Source organism: Diadema antillarum, unplaced genomic scaffold, assembly GCF_040938485.1.
Source record: "Diadema antillarum isolate AM-2024a unplaced genomic scaffold, OU_Dant_1.0 seq00000333_RagTag, whole genome shotgun sequence".
In the NCBI taxonomy this organism is placed as follows: domain Eukaryota; kingdom Metazoa; phylum Echinodermata; class Echinoidea; order Diadematoida; family Diadematidae; genus Diadema; species Diadema antillarum.
Genome location: NW_027271349.1, coordinates 938,303 through 956,114, shown reverse-complemented (window position 1 = coordinate 956,114; position 17,812 = coordinate 938,303). Strand labels below are relative to the sequence as shown.

The following is a 17,812-nucleotide window of genomic DNA, read 5'->3' as shown; positions in this document are numbered from 1 at the left end:
CCATAAAGCAGATACCTTACCTGCAAAATTCAGCACAGAAACAACAGGGCCTGCAGGACAAGTGCCTAGATCTAGTGGCAATGCTAGACCTTGGAGTCTGGACTTTCGTCTGGACTTTCTTCAAGTTCTGGCAGCAGGGGTATGTACTGTATTGCATACTAAACGTTTACGCTGTGCCTATTGAGCGCTGTGCACGTACAGCTGTCGATGGGGCGGCGAGTAGAATCTTCTCGGTCCTTGACTGCTCACTAGTCCTAGTCCTAGTCCTAGTCTAGAGTCTATATTTACTGGGTGCTGTTTTGTTCTAACTAGGCGTAAACCGTCATTGCCGTTGACTATTTTTTGGATTTAGATTTTAAGAATCACTCAGTCCTCATCTTCGTTAGATAGTTTGAACTGTGATGTCGAACCATTATCGCTTATCATCAATGCATAGTTAGTGCAACGTTACTTTACACACAGTTTTCTATGGGCAGCACGTTCGGACAATGATGCCAATTTCATTCTGCATATGGGCAATTCTACAGTAACTGACGTTACACGTAAGGATTTTCATGAAATTGTTTACCTTGTAGTTTTGTGAATGAAAGCACCTTGGGCTTGCAATTAGCATTGATGAATAAGTTCATGAGAATGAAGAAATAGGTGGAAAGTTTTTCTCTCAAACTGCATTTCTTATCACATAGCAAGTGAAAATGTGTCGGTAACTGACGTTACGGAAAAAGGACATGGGAAATTATGGTGTAGATGTAAATGGAAATATCTCATGTCCCTGACTTTTAGCCTTTATGTGTTTAATATGGCAATACACCTAGGTTCTTAGGAACAGGTGTGCAAAATAATGTGCACTTTAGTTGTCTCCTTTTATCACCATGCCAATTTCAGTGAAGGCATGACGGTAACTGACGTTACGTAACTGACGTTACGCTTACATTTGCCATATAGGGTTTACACATGCAAAATCATGATTGGGAATAACTATGTGATATTTCATAATTCTGACCATTCAGAATGATTTGGTTGATATGGAGTCATACCTTGGTTCATCAGTCATAAATACACAATGAAATGAAACAGTAGTCCATTTTCTTTGTGTTCTATGAAAACTTAAAGGTAAACATGTCAGTAACTGACGTTACACATACTTTGCCGTGGGGTTTACAGAGAACTAATTTATTTAACAGGTTTTATACTGCAGCAATGTACCAGTGACAATCCCAGGCAACTACAGCAACAAATTAAAACAAAATGTAAAGACACAAATAATATTGGGTGGGCCCTTAGGGGGCACCCCCCCCCCCCCCATGCCATAGCACAGTTGGGCAAAAATAATGTAAATGCACAAGAGGATATTTCTTGACATTTGTCTGAAGATTTAATTTTTATTCAACATTTATGATTACACAGAGCCATTAATAGATTAAGCAGTTCCAAGTATTATATATTGACATGACTAAGGGCTTTTTTGTTTGTTTGTTTGTTTTTTTGTTTGTTTGTTTTTTAATGAACAGGAAAGTTTTTATCTACATAGATTGCTCCACCCATAATACCTTGTAGTACTACACAAAACATGGATATTTTTGTGCTTGAAAAAAATATCAAAATATCTTCCAGGTCATGGGGAAAAAAACATGTATCGACTCATAAATATGCATAAATATGTATGAAATCTATTGTAATATATTTCTCCTTCTTTTCTTTATTTTACTCCTGATGATCTCCATCATCAATTGATTTAAATGAAAAGTGTCACACTTTTAATATTTCTCTGTGAAGAAGAAAAATAAATGCTTTTTTGGTCAAAAGAGCATTATTGTTTTATTCCTAGCTTGAAGTAATTTAACTATTTTTCTTTTCCTTTTCACTGATATATCACGGCTTGCAAATACATTCGAGATACCAAGAAATCGGACTTTGCAACGAAAGAATACTAAAATCAATATAAAAAACTCTTACTGTTCATAATTATCATGTGTTGTATTACAAAACGTCCCTGCATGAATAGAATAAAGTAATCAACAAATACACACTGTATAAACAATTTTTAAAACCCTATAGAATCCTCTCTCACTTTGAGCAACATCAGTGTTAAGTTTCAAACAATAGATGAGTACATGCCTTACGTACCATAATACAAGATGAGCCATGTTAACTACACCACACATTTAAGTGCAAGAGAAGAAATATCTGTTCGTGCATTTGCCTTGAGGTAGAAACTTGACTAAGTTTCCTGAAGAAAAAAAAATGCCAGCAAAAGCAAACATTGGTGAAGATTGTTAAACTGTTGATATACAGCTGTGCAGAAGTTTGTTTGTTTTGTTTTTTTATAGAAAATGTGGTTAACATGCAATCATGTCACTGATTAGGCCTACAAACTTTGGTAGCTTTATCATCCCGTAGGACTGGGGAATGTACTAATTTGAGTGCATATACTGCATGTGGCAAACTAAACTTCCTGATGATTTAACCTTAAACTTGTGCTGAATCAAAAATCGAAAGCTCAAGCCCCCCCCCCCAAAAAAAAATAATAATAATAATATTCATGGTAAATGAATGAATAAATGAATTTAGAAATGAAATAAAATTTAAAAAAATATCCATGGACATACCATGGTAATGACATCATTTCCTATGAAAGGGATTGCTGCTCTTTGTTGTAAGTTGACTTCCCAGATGTATTGAAATGGCCAAAAGTCAAAAAATTTGCCTCAGTTATAATTACTGTCATGGTAACTGACGTTACATACTCGTGTATGTCGTTTCGGTAACTGACGTTACACATTTTGTAGTGTTCATTTTGACTCTCCAGTATGATAAGTATCCTTACTTCTGGTATTAAAATAAAGGCATATGGGCATACATTAGAAATCCCAAGTTACATCATACAGCTCACTTTCTTTGATGACTAAACTTAAAAATTCCTTGTTTTTGGTAACTGACGTTACATCCATCATTATCAAAGTAATTAACAGTTTTTATCAAATTCTTTAAAGCTACCAGCTTTTTTTTCTATCGTGTGGTAAAAGACTTCTCTGGTAACTGCATACATATGAAAGATTGTTGTTCAGAGTACTAATAAGGTGGATATACAGAGAGTAAGTTATGCGACAATACACTCTTTTCACCATTGAGTTATAGGCATATTTTGGCAGCCATTTTGAAAATCAAAATGACCGCTTTTATTGAAAAACATAATGATTCTTAAAACTTCAACTCAAGTACTGTCAGAAAATGTATGGTGTTTGAAACAAATATCATTTTGAATTTTTGGCACCTGTGTCCTAGTTACCGTGGAATTGCCCATATCTGGAATATTCCCCACAAATTTTATCTAAATAAAAATCTTTTGAAGAGATTCCTTCTAAAAACTAATAAATATTGTTTAACATGTTTATTTCAGTTCCATATTGCAATTTTACTAAATAACAGTTTTTGCAGTACTTCGTGTGAGATTTCATCAGTAAATTGACATGTGTAGAACCTTTCTAGTTCGTTTTGCTAAATTCGGAGGTTGGCACCTGTGACGTATGCCAAATTGTGTGGATCGTTCCTTGGCTTGCTGGTTTTCATTTTTTTCAAAAAATCATTACAGGCTTATCCTGTGTTTTAGAATCCTCTCTTTCCAGTTGTAGGCATCAAAAAATGTAGATCAGAATTATCAGACAAGTAGAAAATGTCAGTACAGGTTTCTTTTAAAGATTTGATTACAAAACTATATAGATTCCATAAATTGCAACCTTCATAATCATCAGCTCTTATTGGCAAAACAATTTAAGAGATTAAAGCTAATTATTTCTTTCTACATTGGCAAATCTTGTTATATCTTTCTTATTTCATGCAGATGTACTGATTTTCATCAAAAGTACCCTGGTAGTCTTTATGCAAAATAGGATACACTGCCAAACTGTTGACAACTGACAATGAATACTTTCTAATTCTATAGCAATATTGCCTCAGGCCCTGATGGATTTTATACAGCCTGGAAACGGTTTGCACCCAATCAAACACAGAGATCCATTTTAAATGAAGACTTCTTCAGAGTCATAATACAGTTGTCACCAATAGATAATCCCCTTGTTCAATCATGGCATTTATGTGCATAAACACAAATCCAGTTTGAAAAGACTTGTTAGTGGTTCACTGCAATATGTTCATTCCTGTAATGGAATCACCTTCTCAACAAGCAACTGGGGACATGTTAACCGTGTATAAAAGATGCCATTCTTTGTGTGACAAGAACAGCTGCGGTAATGATGGTCCATATGAAGCCATGTCGCATCTATTGGCATTCAAATGGTAAGATAGCATTTTGATGTTGTGATTTCAATAAAGGTTTTCAAAAATTTGGCACTTTTTTGGTAATTTTTTTTATAGCAGCTTTGGCCACTGCTTATAGGACAAGTCCACCTTGTGGATATACATGTGGATTGAGTGAATGCAGCAATAATAGAACACATCGGTGGAAGTTTGGGGGAAATCGGACAATCTGTTTAAAAGTTATGAATTTTTAAAGTATCTGCACGGTCACTGCTGGATGAGAAGACTACTACAGTGTACACAATGATGTCACATGCGTACAACGATATAAGGAAAATAGAAAGAAAATTTCACAAAATTTTACTGTTGGAGAAAAGTGCACATTTCCTCAATTCGTCACTGACGTATAATATGTTAAGGGTAATATTCCCCCATGCCTTCTGAAAGAGGGAAGTCAAGTGTTCTTTTATTATGCGCGAAAAATGAAAATATCTTGAATTTTCTTTGTATTTTCTTTATATCGTTGTACACATGTGACATCACAAGCTGTAGTAGTCTTCTCATCCAGCAGTGACTAAGTAGAAACTTCAAAAATTCATAAAGTTTTAAACAGATTGTCCGATTTTCCTCAAAACTCTTGCTGATGTGTTCTACTAATATTGCTGCATTTACTCAGTCCACGTGTCTGTGAAGGTGAACTTGTCCTTTAAAGATGGAAGGTACTGTAAAAAGTGGAAATTTTCACGGTGTTGAAATTTTCGCGCATTCGCGCAACCCGAAACTAGCGCGAAAATAAAAGCAGTTCCAGTAGTCGATATCTTGATTCCGCGGAATTAAAAACACGTGAAACTCTTCGCAGCTCGCCCAGCGCGAAAAATTCGTCACACGAAAATATCCACTCTTACAGTATCTAAATTTAGCAGGAACCTTGAGGAGAGACATGTAGACCTTCACAACTCAATTTCAGTAACCTTTGACCTCGATATTATTAGTCCTTCCACCTATATCATTTCATGTAAATTTTCTGTTTTATTTCTATCTCTTATACCAAAGAATATCACCACTGGATATTCCTACATTAAGTTATGGCTAGAAAATTAATATATGTTTCAAACCCAAGATACATGTGGATTGAGTGAATGCAGCAATATCCGTAGTTAACACACCAGTGAAAGTTTGAGGAAAATCAGACAATCCCTTCAATAGTTATGATTTTTTTAACGTAAAATTTGGTGTCGAGACCACTGGATCAGAGGACTACTACAGATCTTGACATCACACATATTTACTATGATATCTAGATGTATACAGAAAATTCCACAAAATATAATTTTATATAAAAAGTACACATTCCCTGGACTTGTTACTGACATATGTCAAGGGTAATATTATTCCCCCTGCTTTCTGAGAGAAGTAAATCTAGTGCTCTTTCACTATGCTAGAAAAGTGAAAAAAGGAAAATGTTTGATTTTCTTCATATTTTCTTTATGTATAAATGGTACTGCATACAAACCAATGTGATCCATTCTGATCCAGCAGTCTGATCACCATAACTTCAAAGAAAATCATAACTTTTGATCGGATCGTCTGATTTTCCTCAAACTTAAATTGATGTATTCTACTAATATTGCTCCCTTCACTCAATCAACATGTATTTTGGGGTTTCATTCTCCTTAATGACCTTGAACTACCTTCGATTACTTGTACCTTGAATGTTCACTGCTTATGTTTCATGCAAATTATTGCCCTTGTATTTTTATCTTTCATACCAAATAACACTGACCACTGAACACTCCTGACTGAAGTTCAGTTATGGCTAGAGAACAACATTCTACCAAAAGCACAGTGACCTCTGACCTATCTTCATTATCATATTCATGCAAATGATGATTGTCTAAGGTATTAATAACCTTCTTTAAAAACTTCATTACTGAACATTCCTAGTAACAGCTGCAAATGACATGTTTATCAATTCATTACTGACTTTTGACCCTTCACCTCGAGGAATTTCACCCAAATCTAATCAGTCCTTCCATATCTCATGTAGCAACAACCATATGCCAGATACAGCCAAGAAAATCTCAAGTTTGGAAGCATGACCTTTTCATGATGTTGTGGAATACATGGATTTTCCTTTTCTCCAACCACAGTATGAAGCTGGTTGTTTATTGTTACCTAAAATGTGATGCAAAGAACTTCATTAGTTTGCTTTTGTATTAAGATGCACACACCTGCACACCCTATCAAAGGGTCTTTTGAGCGAGTTGCTGGTTACAAATAGTACATTGTAGTATGCACTACACAATACGATGAAAAAGTAAAATTTACTATTTTTACCTATAGTATGTACCTGTGATATAATAGCAGATGAAGCTTAGTTGAGTAAGCCTCCTTTTCAGTTGGAAAATGTGCACCTTTTGTTTTGATAAAATTGTACATATCATATGCATACAGGTTGACGTCTGACAAAAATGTTCTACTGGATTGGATAATATCCATCAATTTTCAGATTGTAGGCCTGTACAGTCAGTACCACACTACACCCTTGGCTACTACATACATGAGTCTGTGTGCATGCCTTTCATGCTGCTGGCCGATTTCTTGCCTAGCACAAGGCATCTCACTCGCAATGTACACAGAATCATGTGTACTGTAAGACTGCTAAGAACACCTTGTACACATGTATGTAACTTGCAATGCATGAATACCCATAGCAAGGAAGGTTTATATGTGCCAGTGTCTTTGTGTAGTATCATGTATGACAATGGCTATGGGTACAAAAGGCAGTGATCCTATAGCCTATAGGTGGTAGATTTTCACATCCTGCATAGCCCTGCATAGCCCTGCATGGCCCCAGGCTTGTTACAGACTGCTGTTTCCCCCTCCTCTGTCACAAATAAATATGACTGTAGATTATCTCACACATGGTTTTCTTCAATCCCGTAGTATAATACACCAAACAGGTTTGAAGACAAAACCTTTTTAAAGGATGTCAACTTCCCTCAAGTGATAGTTTATATAACCTTGACAATGTGTGCCTCTCTGGGAAGCATTCCATTTGTTTGAGAAAAGGAAGTGCTATTTGAGTGACAAATGTATGACATTACAGGTACACAGCCGACATCATGAGGCCCCTTTTCTACAGACTTTGAATAAAGACAATAGATACAAGTAAGTAGTGTATCTGGCTAAAAACATCATGTAATTTGTTCTCACTTTGCTAACATTAAATCCACATAAATATGTACAGTATGTAAATGTGTACCACATCTGTTAGTTTCTACAAGGAATATCTCACTTAAATAAAATGGTAACTTCTTCATTTTGGGGATTGCACAAGTACATGTATCAGTAACAGCCTCAATTTTGTATAAAGAATGCTTGCTGTCTTGTTTTTACAGACCCTTATTGTGTTGTTCTTAAGATAAATTTCTGTTTAAACAGGAATTCAGAAGAATGAAACATGGCTTGTGAATTTCTAAAAGTTTGATCACATAGCATCTATGACATGCATTGAACATCTACAAATTGTACATAGTCTGGTGAAGATTGTGACCTAGTGATCGATGAACAAAGATGTACTGTAGAGTGTTTCATGGACTCTCAGCACAGAATCTTGCAATGAGGATATCAGTATTATTTATAGTGTTTGTTTTTTAAATGGAAGCTTTAAATATGTTACCTTTCTTTTGTGTTAAAAAGATATTCTCAGTCTTACCCTGTGTGTATTACAGCACCATTTCCAAAACTCTTAGCAGTGAGGACTTCCCTTCCAGAAATTGAACACACAGCCGACTACGTCATGGTGCAGTGTGCAGACCTAATGGAAGTTCTGGCCATGTGTGTCAATGACTGTAGGTTCGACCACATGGGACAACCCACACCAATCCTATACAGTGACTAGTGGGGATATGAAGGTTATTCACCTTTGTGGAGTTATAGACGTGTGACATAAGCTATGTCATACTCTGCTTATATAACTGGCAAGCACACATTCCTTCAGATCAATAATGCCATACAACTCTCATAAAAATAAAGACACAACTTTTAAATGTTGCTCATAGGAATGATATTTTTTATGTTCTTTTATTTTCTTCATTGATATATCTGAGCATTTTGAGAAAAATTTTGGCAGTGGGGGCATAGAGGTATTCACATAGCTATGACCATGTAAGAGACAATACCCATGTACATGTACATGTACGTACAAAAATCTGTGGAAATATTCAAATCATCATTGAATTTACTACCATCACCACAATACAACACATTAGTCACTTCATTGCTGTATTGTGTCTACTGTCATTTATCTGCATTTCAACTATTTTCTAATTTGTTAACGATCATGCCATGCTCAATTCTAAACCACTGGGGTCATAGGATAGGAGAGAATCAATAAATTCAAAACTGATATTGAATTAACCCGTTTAAAACCACTTCATAATGGCTTCTAAAATGCGTCTCTCGGTGGAAAGGGTTCTATACAGCAACATGCGCTGTTGGTAAATTCTTCAAAAACATTTGCCAAATCATCCCTTCCATTTGAGAAAAAACAACAATGGCACTTAGTAAACTGGAACAGATTATGGTTGGCACAGAAGCATTATGAGCATTTCTTTGAAATATAGATTGCATTCTGCATGACTTGCAGCACTGTTGAGGTCTTGCAAGACATTGCATTCACACTGGGTAGCAGTATCACAGTTCCGTCAGCTCGCAATGCAATGCAGATACACTTAAGTTAAAAACTTGATAACTTGTATAAAAATAAATGGGTTAAAGTTCTGCTCAAATTATAATAAGGCTTAGTGGAAAGATATGAAAATGTTACAATATCTTGAACATGGATGTGCTCTGGGTGTCTATTAAATGCAGTTCAAGTACCGGTAAATTTGGGAATTGAGATCAAAATGCTACATTTGCAAGGCTAATAAGTTGTATGCCATGGCCTACACATGTATGCTACTGTTTGAAGAAGTTAAAAATTCAATGAGTACTCAATTTCAAGAGCCCTACAATTCTTGGTATTGCCATTTCCTAGGTGCCGTGCACAGAGCAGCATTTTTAGATGCATTGTGGGACAGCTCAGGGGACAAACTTGCCCTGGTTCTGGCTGAATATAATACACTCAGGTCACGTTCCATCTTTATCCATTTTTTGTTGAAGATTTCCTCACTTTCCATCAAGTGACCAGCACACTGAAGCCTCACAGTAGCAAGCCATGGTTCTAATGACTGCAAATCAGTAAAATTTAGAAATTTTACATTCTTTTTTAGTTGAATTCTAACTGATGAAAAAAAGCAGCAACGAAAAAAAAAAAAGCAGACAAAAACTCACATTATGCGGTCATACTCCAACTGCAACGTTCTACTTCTCCAAACATGACATGAACATTACTCCCACGGGTTACTCCTACTAACACGAGCAGCACATGCACAGCCTTCCTGCAATACAAAGACACAACATTGGAAGAAAGCTTTTAGTGCATAATCCCAACATAGAGCTGACATAAAAGAGTATAGATGGGACAGGCAAAGAATGCACTCACTGAATTTCTTCTCCAAGAAATTCATATGACCTTGTGAGCTGGATGAAAGTGTTAGGAATCATCATCTCAGCCTTTTTCCATATTGGAAGGTAGCATACAAAGATGACTATTAGCCCGTTGAGGACAGACTGATTTTGCTACAACATGCGTTTCCAACAGACACTTGCCCGAGTGTACCCAGGACTCGTCCTCAATGGGTTAAGCCCAGCTCACATCACATCCAATACCGGTATCATTTGCCAATGAAAATTGTGTAGAGATATGATCTCTAATGATGATGATGACCTTTATCCATCAGTGCAGTCAGCCTACATGTCTGCATACACTCTGTACCTGCCTCTAGCCTTGGGATGTAAATTAACCCATAATGCAATGCAGGCAAACACACTCTTTATTTCCTCCTGGCCTTATAGCAATTTTGGACCTGCATAGTACATATTTGTACCTGTGATGACAATATAATGACACGGTATCAGACAATAAAAGAGAATGAATTGAAGAATATCACAGCTAAGAGAAAAAGGATTATGGTAGCTTACACAGCATTATAAATGATGCAGTCACACACAATGTGTTCAACAAAGTGTGCAATGTGGTCTCGTAACATGACATACCTGGTATGTATGAAAATCTGCAATGCCAGCTGTAATATAGCTAAGAATAATGGTGCAGCAGGAACACACATACATGTGTTTATTTTCAACTGTTTTCTCCTGTTTTTCCACAAAACTGCTGAATTACTGCAGATTAGTACTATTGCACTATGTTTATACTGCAAGTGCTATATTTTAACATTTGCACTGTATTAGTAATATGACAATGGCATCAAATTGAAGAGCTTCTCTTCTCTGCAGACTGACTATATGACTTTGAACACAATACAACACTGTATTAAAGTGGCCACGAGTTTCTGCTTAATCACACTGATCCAGCTTGTGAACATTATGATAACAGGGTTTCAATGCATGTCTAGATACCATATGATTTTCAATGTTTTTGATTATATCTGACACAAATTCACCCTTCTAATTCTAATTCCTGATTTCAATCTGTCCCAATTTCAAAGTGAGATAAGATAAGAACTGTTTTACAAAAATCACATTTCTTCCTATGGACTCATAAATTACATTTATATACCTTTAATGAGATAGCTAATAAAGATACATTGCATTATAGTGAATGTAGGACACTCTACAGGTTTTACAAGCTAAACAGAAGTTGATTTAATGAATTTACATAAAGACAACTAGAAATAAAGTTGAATGTTATTGAGCACCTTGCACACAATCATGTAGCTGACAAGCCTTTTTTGATAGCCAGTTACAAAAAGAGTGCACATTAGGCCAAGTAAAAAAAGAAACCAGTTTCTCGTCCTCGCGCGCATCGATTTTGGCCGCCGCATCGATTTTTTTACTATTTACTATTTTCAAAATGGCGCTGAAAATACCAAGAAATTCATAATTCTCGTCCCAGCCCGCTCCCCGCCCGCATCGATTTTCAGTTGCCTCATCGACTTTTTTGATATTTACTATTTTTTCGGCCGCCGAAAAAAACAAATCAACAATTCACCTACCAATCGTGATGTCTTATTTCTAATTACGCCTTGCGTCCTCTACTTAGCTGTAGTACAGCTGTAGCTTCTGTAGTGCGTATGTAATAATGCATGCATTTCACACTTCGAGCTCGGCAAGAAGAAATGACCCACAAAGCAGTTGAACTGTAGTTGGATGGGCGGGCCTGGGCTGTGATGTACAGCGCACTCGGTACGTCGTGATGTAGACAGGACGTTGAGCACCTTCTGTACATTTCTCTCGTGCTGTTGCCTGCTTCATGAGCTGCTAGATTGATTGCGCAATGTAACCACAAACCCCGTTATTATGAGATCCGTGGGACCAGCGATATTACCTCGTTATAACCGGTACCTCGTTATAACCATACTCATTAAAACCAAAGAAAAACATAAGCATGACGTCATATACCCATCCATGAAACTTAAACATATCCTTTGCGTTGTTATTACACAATTGAGCGTTATTATTGAGAGAATAAAGGGAGATTATTTGTGAATTAGACAAAGAAATAGAGGCTGAAATGATAAGTTAATTCTTTATTGTAATTCTTGTTTGTTACGCTTTTTCTAAACACCAGCGCAAATATGGGGGTAAATATATACTGTAGAGTAACATACAGGCCTTGTTTACCGTAACTTGCTAGGTATTTTTACGCTGTTGGTGCCCAGCGGGAATGCGATGATTTCATGAATCATTTCGGCAGTAATCTTGTACACAATGTACAATGTATGATCGTTGCGCCCAAATGGATTAAAAATGCGTTCTTTATTTTCTTCCGAAAATCTCTTCGCGTTTTGTACGACCGTTCTTGAAAATATGTGACAGGATTGAATGTGGGAGGTTGTCATCCTGTTTACGCAAATCTGTGCCAGATCTATTCAAACTAATAAATGCGTTTGTTTCTTTTTCTGATTTAGATTAACATGCGTCATTCAACTTTTTTACGCTATACTGTCACCTGGCGAGATCGCGATGATTTCAGAGTAACATACGTGCGTTGTTTACCACTAACTTGCGAGGTACTTTACGCTGTTGGTGCCCAGCGGGAATTCGATAATTTCATGAATCATTTGGCTGTATACAATGTATGATCGTTGCGCTCGAAGGGATTAAAAATGCGTTCTTTATTTTCTTCCGAAAATCTCTTCGCGTTTTGTACATCCCTTCTTGAACTGTTGAATGCGTTTGTTTCTATTTCCGAGCACCGATTAAGTAGGTTAACATGCGTTATTCAACAATTTTTATGCTACTGTCACCCGGCGAGATCGCGATAATTTCATTCATTATTTCGGCTTTAATCATACACACTCATATTTAAATTATCATTCGTTAAATGATAATTAACACATCCAGATCTATTCAAACTAATACATGCGTTTGTTTCTTTTTCCGAGCACCGATTAAGACTAGGTTAACATGCATTATTCAACTATTTTTACTCTACTGTCACCTGGCAGGATCGCGATGATTTCACTAATTATTTCTGCTTTGATCATACACATCATATTTAAATTATCATTTGTTAAATGATAATGAACAAATCCAGATCTGTTCCAACTAATAAATGCGTTTGCTTCTTTTTCTGAACACCGATTAAGTATAGGTTAACATGCGTTACTCAACTATTTTAACGCTACTGTCACCCGGCGGGATCGGGGCGATGATTTTATTATTTCGGCTTTAATCATCCAAACTCATATTTGCTCAAAACCAGCAAAAGAACTGGAAGTCGGAACTAAAATTGGAAAGGATATAATGATGAGTCGAGTTGCACACGCATTCCAATTGTCCATTTTTGGTCAAATTTTATTGTCGCTATAGGCCTACATGAAAAGTTTTTGAATGCGTTATCTATTTTTTTTTTCTCGTTGCGCTGTGGTCTGACCTCATATTTATCACGCACGCGTTTCTCGCGAAAAAGAAAACCGAATGATTACGTTTAATAATTATTAGGAACATCGGAAGGTGTTCCTGTGTCTTATCGCGTGATTAAGAAGAAAACATGGAACGGTTCCCTGCAAAACGGGAAAAGACGTGGATAGCGAGATTTCGGTTTCCAATGTTTCATTTGTCGCGTGTTTGAAAGCGGCAATTTGGTCAAGAAATGGAACCTCGTTATATCCGATCAAATTGCTTGTGTTTTTCTTTATCATGATTTACCGAAATTGTCCTCGTTATAACCGGAATCTCGTTATAACCGAACACGTTATAACCGATTCGTTCTGCCATTACACGCAAAGGAAAACGGGACCGACGCGATCACCTCGTTATAAGCGGTTCCTCGTTATAACCGAACTCGTTATAACGGGGTTTCCCTGTAGTAGAGGAGACCAGCCAGCCAGCATAGCATGCGTTCTGGAGCTGGAAAAAAAAATCGTGGAGTGATGGAGAGAACCGATCTCAAGCGCACGTGTGCACAGCGAACGGCTTTAAATAGTGAATATAGTATTCAACTGGTTCGTATTCTGTCTTTCAGTAAAAAGGAAATCAGGTGGTTGTTTCACAGGGTTGACAATTGGCAGTACTGTCTGCGGCATTTTAAATCCTTGAGCGAATAAGTTTTCATATGAGAAAAGATCTAACTCAGTAAGTTTGTGTTGTGTTGAATGGCAAAAATAATGCTATGCATTTCCAGAGATAATGGTTGGATTCATAGGTTCAACAAGTGATGCATAAATGTGTATATTTTATGTTTAAAAAACATGTGTTTTTTTTTCCATACCCTTGATATGACTGAATGAATACAGTCACAGTGTAGTTAAATTGGTATACTTGTCATGCATAAACAGCAATATACGCAGATTTGGTATTAAATTGTGCATCACTCAAATGATAAGTGGTTTATAAACACATATTACTTTCATTTTGACAATCCTCGAAAAAATAGTAAGATATCAAATAGTAAGGACCTCCCTCATCGCCTTGCTCAAAAAACCCGGACGAGAAACTACTTTCTTTTTTTACTTGGCCTTATTTGCATGCAGGATTTTTTTTTTTTTTTTTTTTTTGAGCAGGGTCTTAAACATGAATTTCATGTATTTTCAATGAGGAACTAAAATTTGAATTAGTATTACAACAAGAACTTAATGTCCTTATATTTTCACTTTAGCTTTTATGTTGTGCAAAATGTGTGAAAATTTTCACCTCTACAGCATTGATAATATTACTATTACAAACCTTTTAACGCTTGAATCATCCACTCCTGCCATCATGTGTGTGTGTGTATGTGTGTGTATGTGTGTGTGTGTGTGTGAAAGTCAATGAAATCTATTGATCCCTTCAGTGAGCTTGACACAGCAAAAAATGCACTAAAAGGTTCCAGTCACACTCACACTCTGATGAACTGATGGCTAATAATCACTATTCCAAAAAAAAAATAAACACTGAAATCAAGTCTACTTTCAAGCTCCCCTACATGCAGATTAAAGGATTAAACAAAAGTGTCATTCACTTCCTACATGCTATCTGAAATTTATCAAAGTGAAACTACATGGCTATGACTGTAGGGGAATGAAATGGACATCAAAGACTACTGTATCTCTGAATTTAAGCATTTAAACTCATGAAAGTCCAAGTGTACAGTGTACATCTTCCTTTTTTAAACCCACTAGTACTATTAATAAATTATGTCTAATTTTAGATACATGTTCAAGTGGCTTCTTTGCCACACGACATTAAGCCATAGGACAACATCATTTCCTTATAGATCTCGGGCTTCTTTCTTGAAGCTAGCATGGCAATAATCAAACAAGAAATTGACCTAGATGCTTTCATGGCATGGGAAGAAATTACAGTTTTGATTTCCTAACTATAAAGTCACACATTTTCCCTCTGTGAAACCAATGAACCTGTACAGAAGTCTGTTCCATTGATCTAGACCTTTAATGGGACTGCCCTGGTTGAGGTAAGGATTCAGCTTGTAACGTTTTGCAAGATACTGTAAGGCCAAAAAAAAAAAATTGTTGCATTGGAGTTACCCGCCCGACCCTAAAAATTCCGCCGACCCTATGTTTTTTTATTATTTTTTTTGCTATCGATATCAAGTATCTTCTTGACTGCGATCGCGATCACAAAAAACCCGGAAGTGCAAACGGCTCTGGGGATATCGGATGTACGAGGGAGAGATCTCGCTAGCGCCTCGCATAGCCTCGCTTGATCAGTAGGTCATCTGTTTCCAACACGGACGCGTACTCTATCAAGATTTATACAGTGTATACTTAGCATTCAGACTGCAATGTATTGTGCACAGTTTTGCCATAGGTTTCTTGTGTGGAGAACTTACATGAATCTGTATATGTTGGACTGTAATAGAGATCGCCGTGTGCGATGAAAAGATCGTACATATGGGTCAATTTGCATCTATCTTATCTAAGTCAAAATAGTAAAATATGAAGTGAAAACATTCAGGATAGGGATTTCAACATCTTTAAATTCTGTGAAGGGGTATAATTCGAGTAATATCGGCCTCATAAATGATTTGTAGAATAGATGAACACAGCACATACGGTGCAGCAGTTGTAACTGTTTACTGAGCACGAGCTATACACGTAAAATGCAGGTAGCAAAAAAAAAAAAAAAAAAAAAATCCGCCCGACCGACCCTATTTGAAAATCTCATGTTACGCCAATGCAACAATTTTTTTTTTTGGCCTAAAACATGAAATATTCGTGGCATGAATTTTTCGCGAATTGGAGCCGACAGCCTTTTTCCTGGCATGAAATTTTCGCGAAGTGCCACTGGCGTTCAATGCATATAATGTAAACATGGACTTTCGCGTGCATTTTAATTTTGCGAATCTTGGCGCCCGCGAAATTTGCGAAATTAAAGTGCAAACAAAAATTCCTTGTTTTACAGTATTTAGAAACAACTAACACACACACTCATGAAATGTTAAAGAGCATACAAGTCTGAGGGGAATCAAAAGTTTATTTGATGAAAATCGGTTTTAAAATGACTGAGAAAACAAGGTAAAACAATGGGATCCTAATAAAAGTCGTGGCCTGTCAACTTTATTAGGATCGCTTTTTTGGATATCTCAGCCATTTCAAGGCCAATTTTCATCAAATAAACATTGAATCCCTCTTGAAATTACATGCTCTTTCATATTTCATATAGGAGGTTTTTCATTATCTCACAAAAAAATGTTATAAACCTCAATCCTCACCTCAACCAGTACTGTACAGTCCCTTTAATACAATGACACCCTCTTATCAGAGAGGGGTGCTTAAAATGGCCCAGTAGAATAAAATTAAAAGCTAAGCATAATAAAGGCCCCTGGTTAAATAAGATCAATGAACTGACAGAGTTGGCCTTTGCTATGGTAAAGCCATTTCTAAAGTCAAACATTACAATATTGATGACTTCTGCGTTGCATGTCTACTTTAATATCAATTTGGACACCAAGTATCTCTTATCAACCTTAAATGTTTGTGTATGATTTTGCTACATTCAATACCCAACTAACAGCAGTTGTGTCACATGTGCCAAAATGATCTCTGACCCATGATATTTGAAACAACAATATAACTTCAATCAGCAGTAATTATTCATATCTTTCAGGAACACTAATATAATTTGGTTAAATATTTTTGTCATTACAATGTACCTCAACCCCATCAGTACCTCAGGGTTTTCTTTAACCTTTCACATAGATGACCTTAAACACATCTAGCCCTACATTATCTCAATACTCCATGTGTACACAGTACATTTTACTGTGTTTTTTATTTTCACAAATTTCACAAGTGGACCAAAATTAACAAAATTAAAACAACAAAAATTGCCTCCCATAATTCAAATGCAAGATAATATCACAGCAAGGTGAGAAATTGACTGCCCGTAATTCTTCTCTTGAAAATGTTTTTCCATTCCCTCAATGGGGTTCTCTCTTACAAAATTGTGTCATGAGTCCTAATTTGCAAAACAGTAACAGTAACCTATTTTATCCTCAAACATGAAATGGTGATACACTGAAAATCCTGATCAAATGATTGGCTGACCAGTCTTTCATTTGGCCTGATGGCCTAAAATTACTTTTCACATGGCATTAGCATACTAGTGACCAATAATAAATGCATTGTGTATGTGAGTGGTTCAGTTTGCTTGGGGGCTTCTGCTGCCCTGTGTCTCTTGCAAAAATGGCTGCAGTGCAATTAAAATCATGTCACTATTTTACAACAAAAAACAATGTCCATTACTTGGTCAGGTGTTCAGAAAATTATCCACCTTCATTAAGTCCCAAGCACAGTCAGCTTCACCTTGTGTGTTTCCAACTGTTCCAAAGTTACTATCAGGTGGATAATTAATTCCTAACACCCTGTGTAATGTGCATTATTTGTATAATAAAGCTAACATATAGTACTCAGCAGGACCTTCACATTCATTTTCCACCATTTGGAATTTGCTTTATAAATATCAAAGATCTACCAAGAAACTT

General features: G+C 36.4%; 1 protein-coding gene across 1 annotated transcript in view; it reads right to left on the bottom strand.

The window, feature by feature from the left end:
* LOC139730774 (E3 ubiquitin-protein ligase TRIP12-like) overlaps positions 1–17,812 on the bottom strand; it is a 78,556-nt gene that overhangs the window by 43,651 nt on the left and 17,093 nt on the right. The window contains exon 2 of the mRNA XM_071641637.1: positions 9,595–9,701. The gene's annotated coding sequence lies outside the window, so the exon portion shown is untranslated. The remainder of the gene's footprint in view (positions 1–9,594; positions 9,702–17,812) is intronic.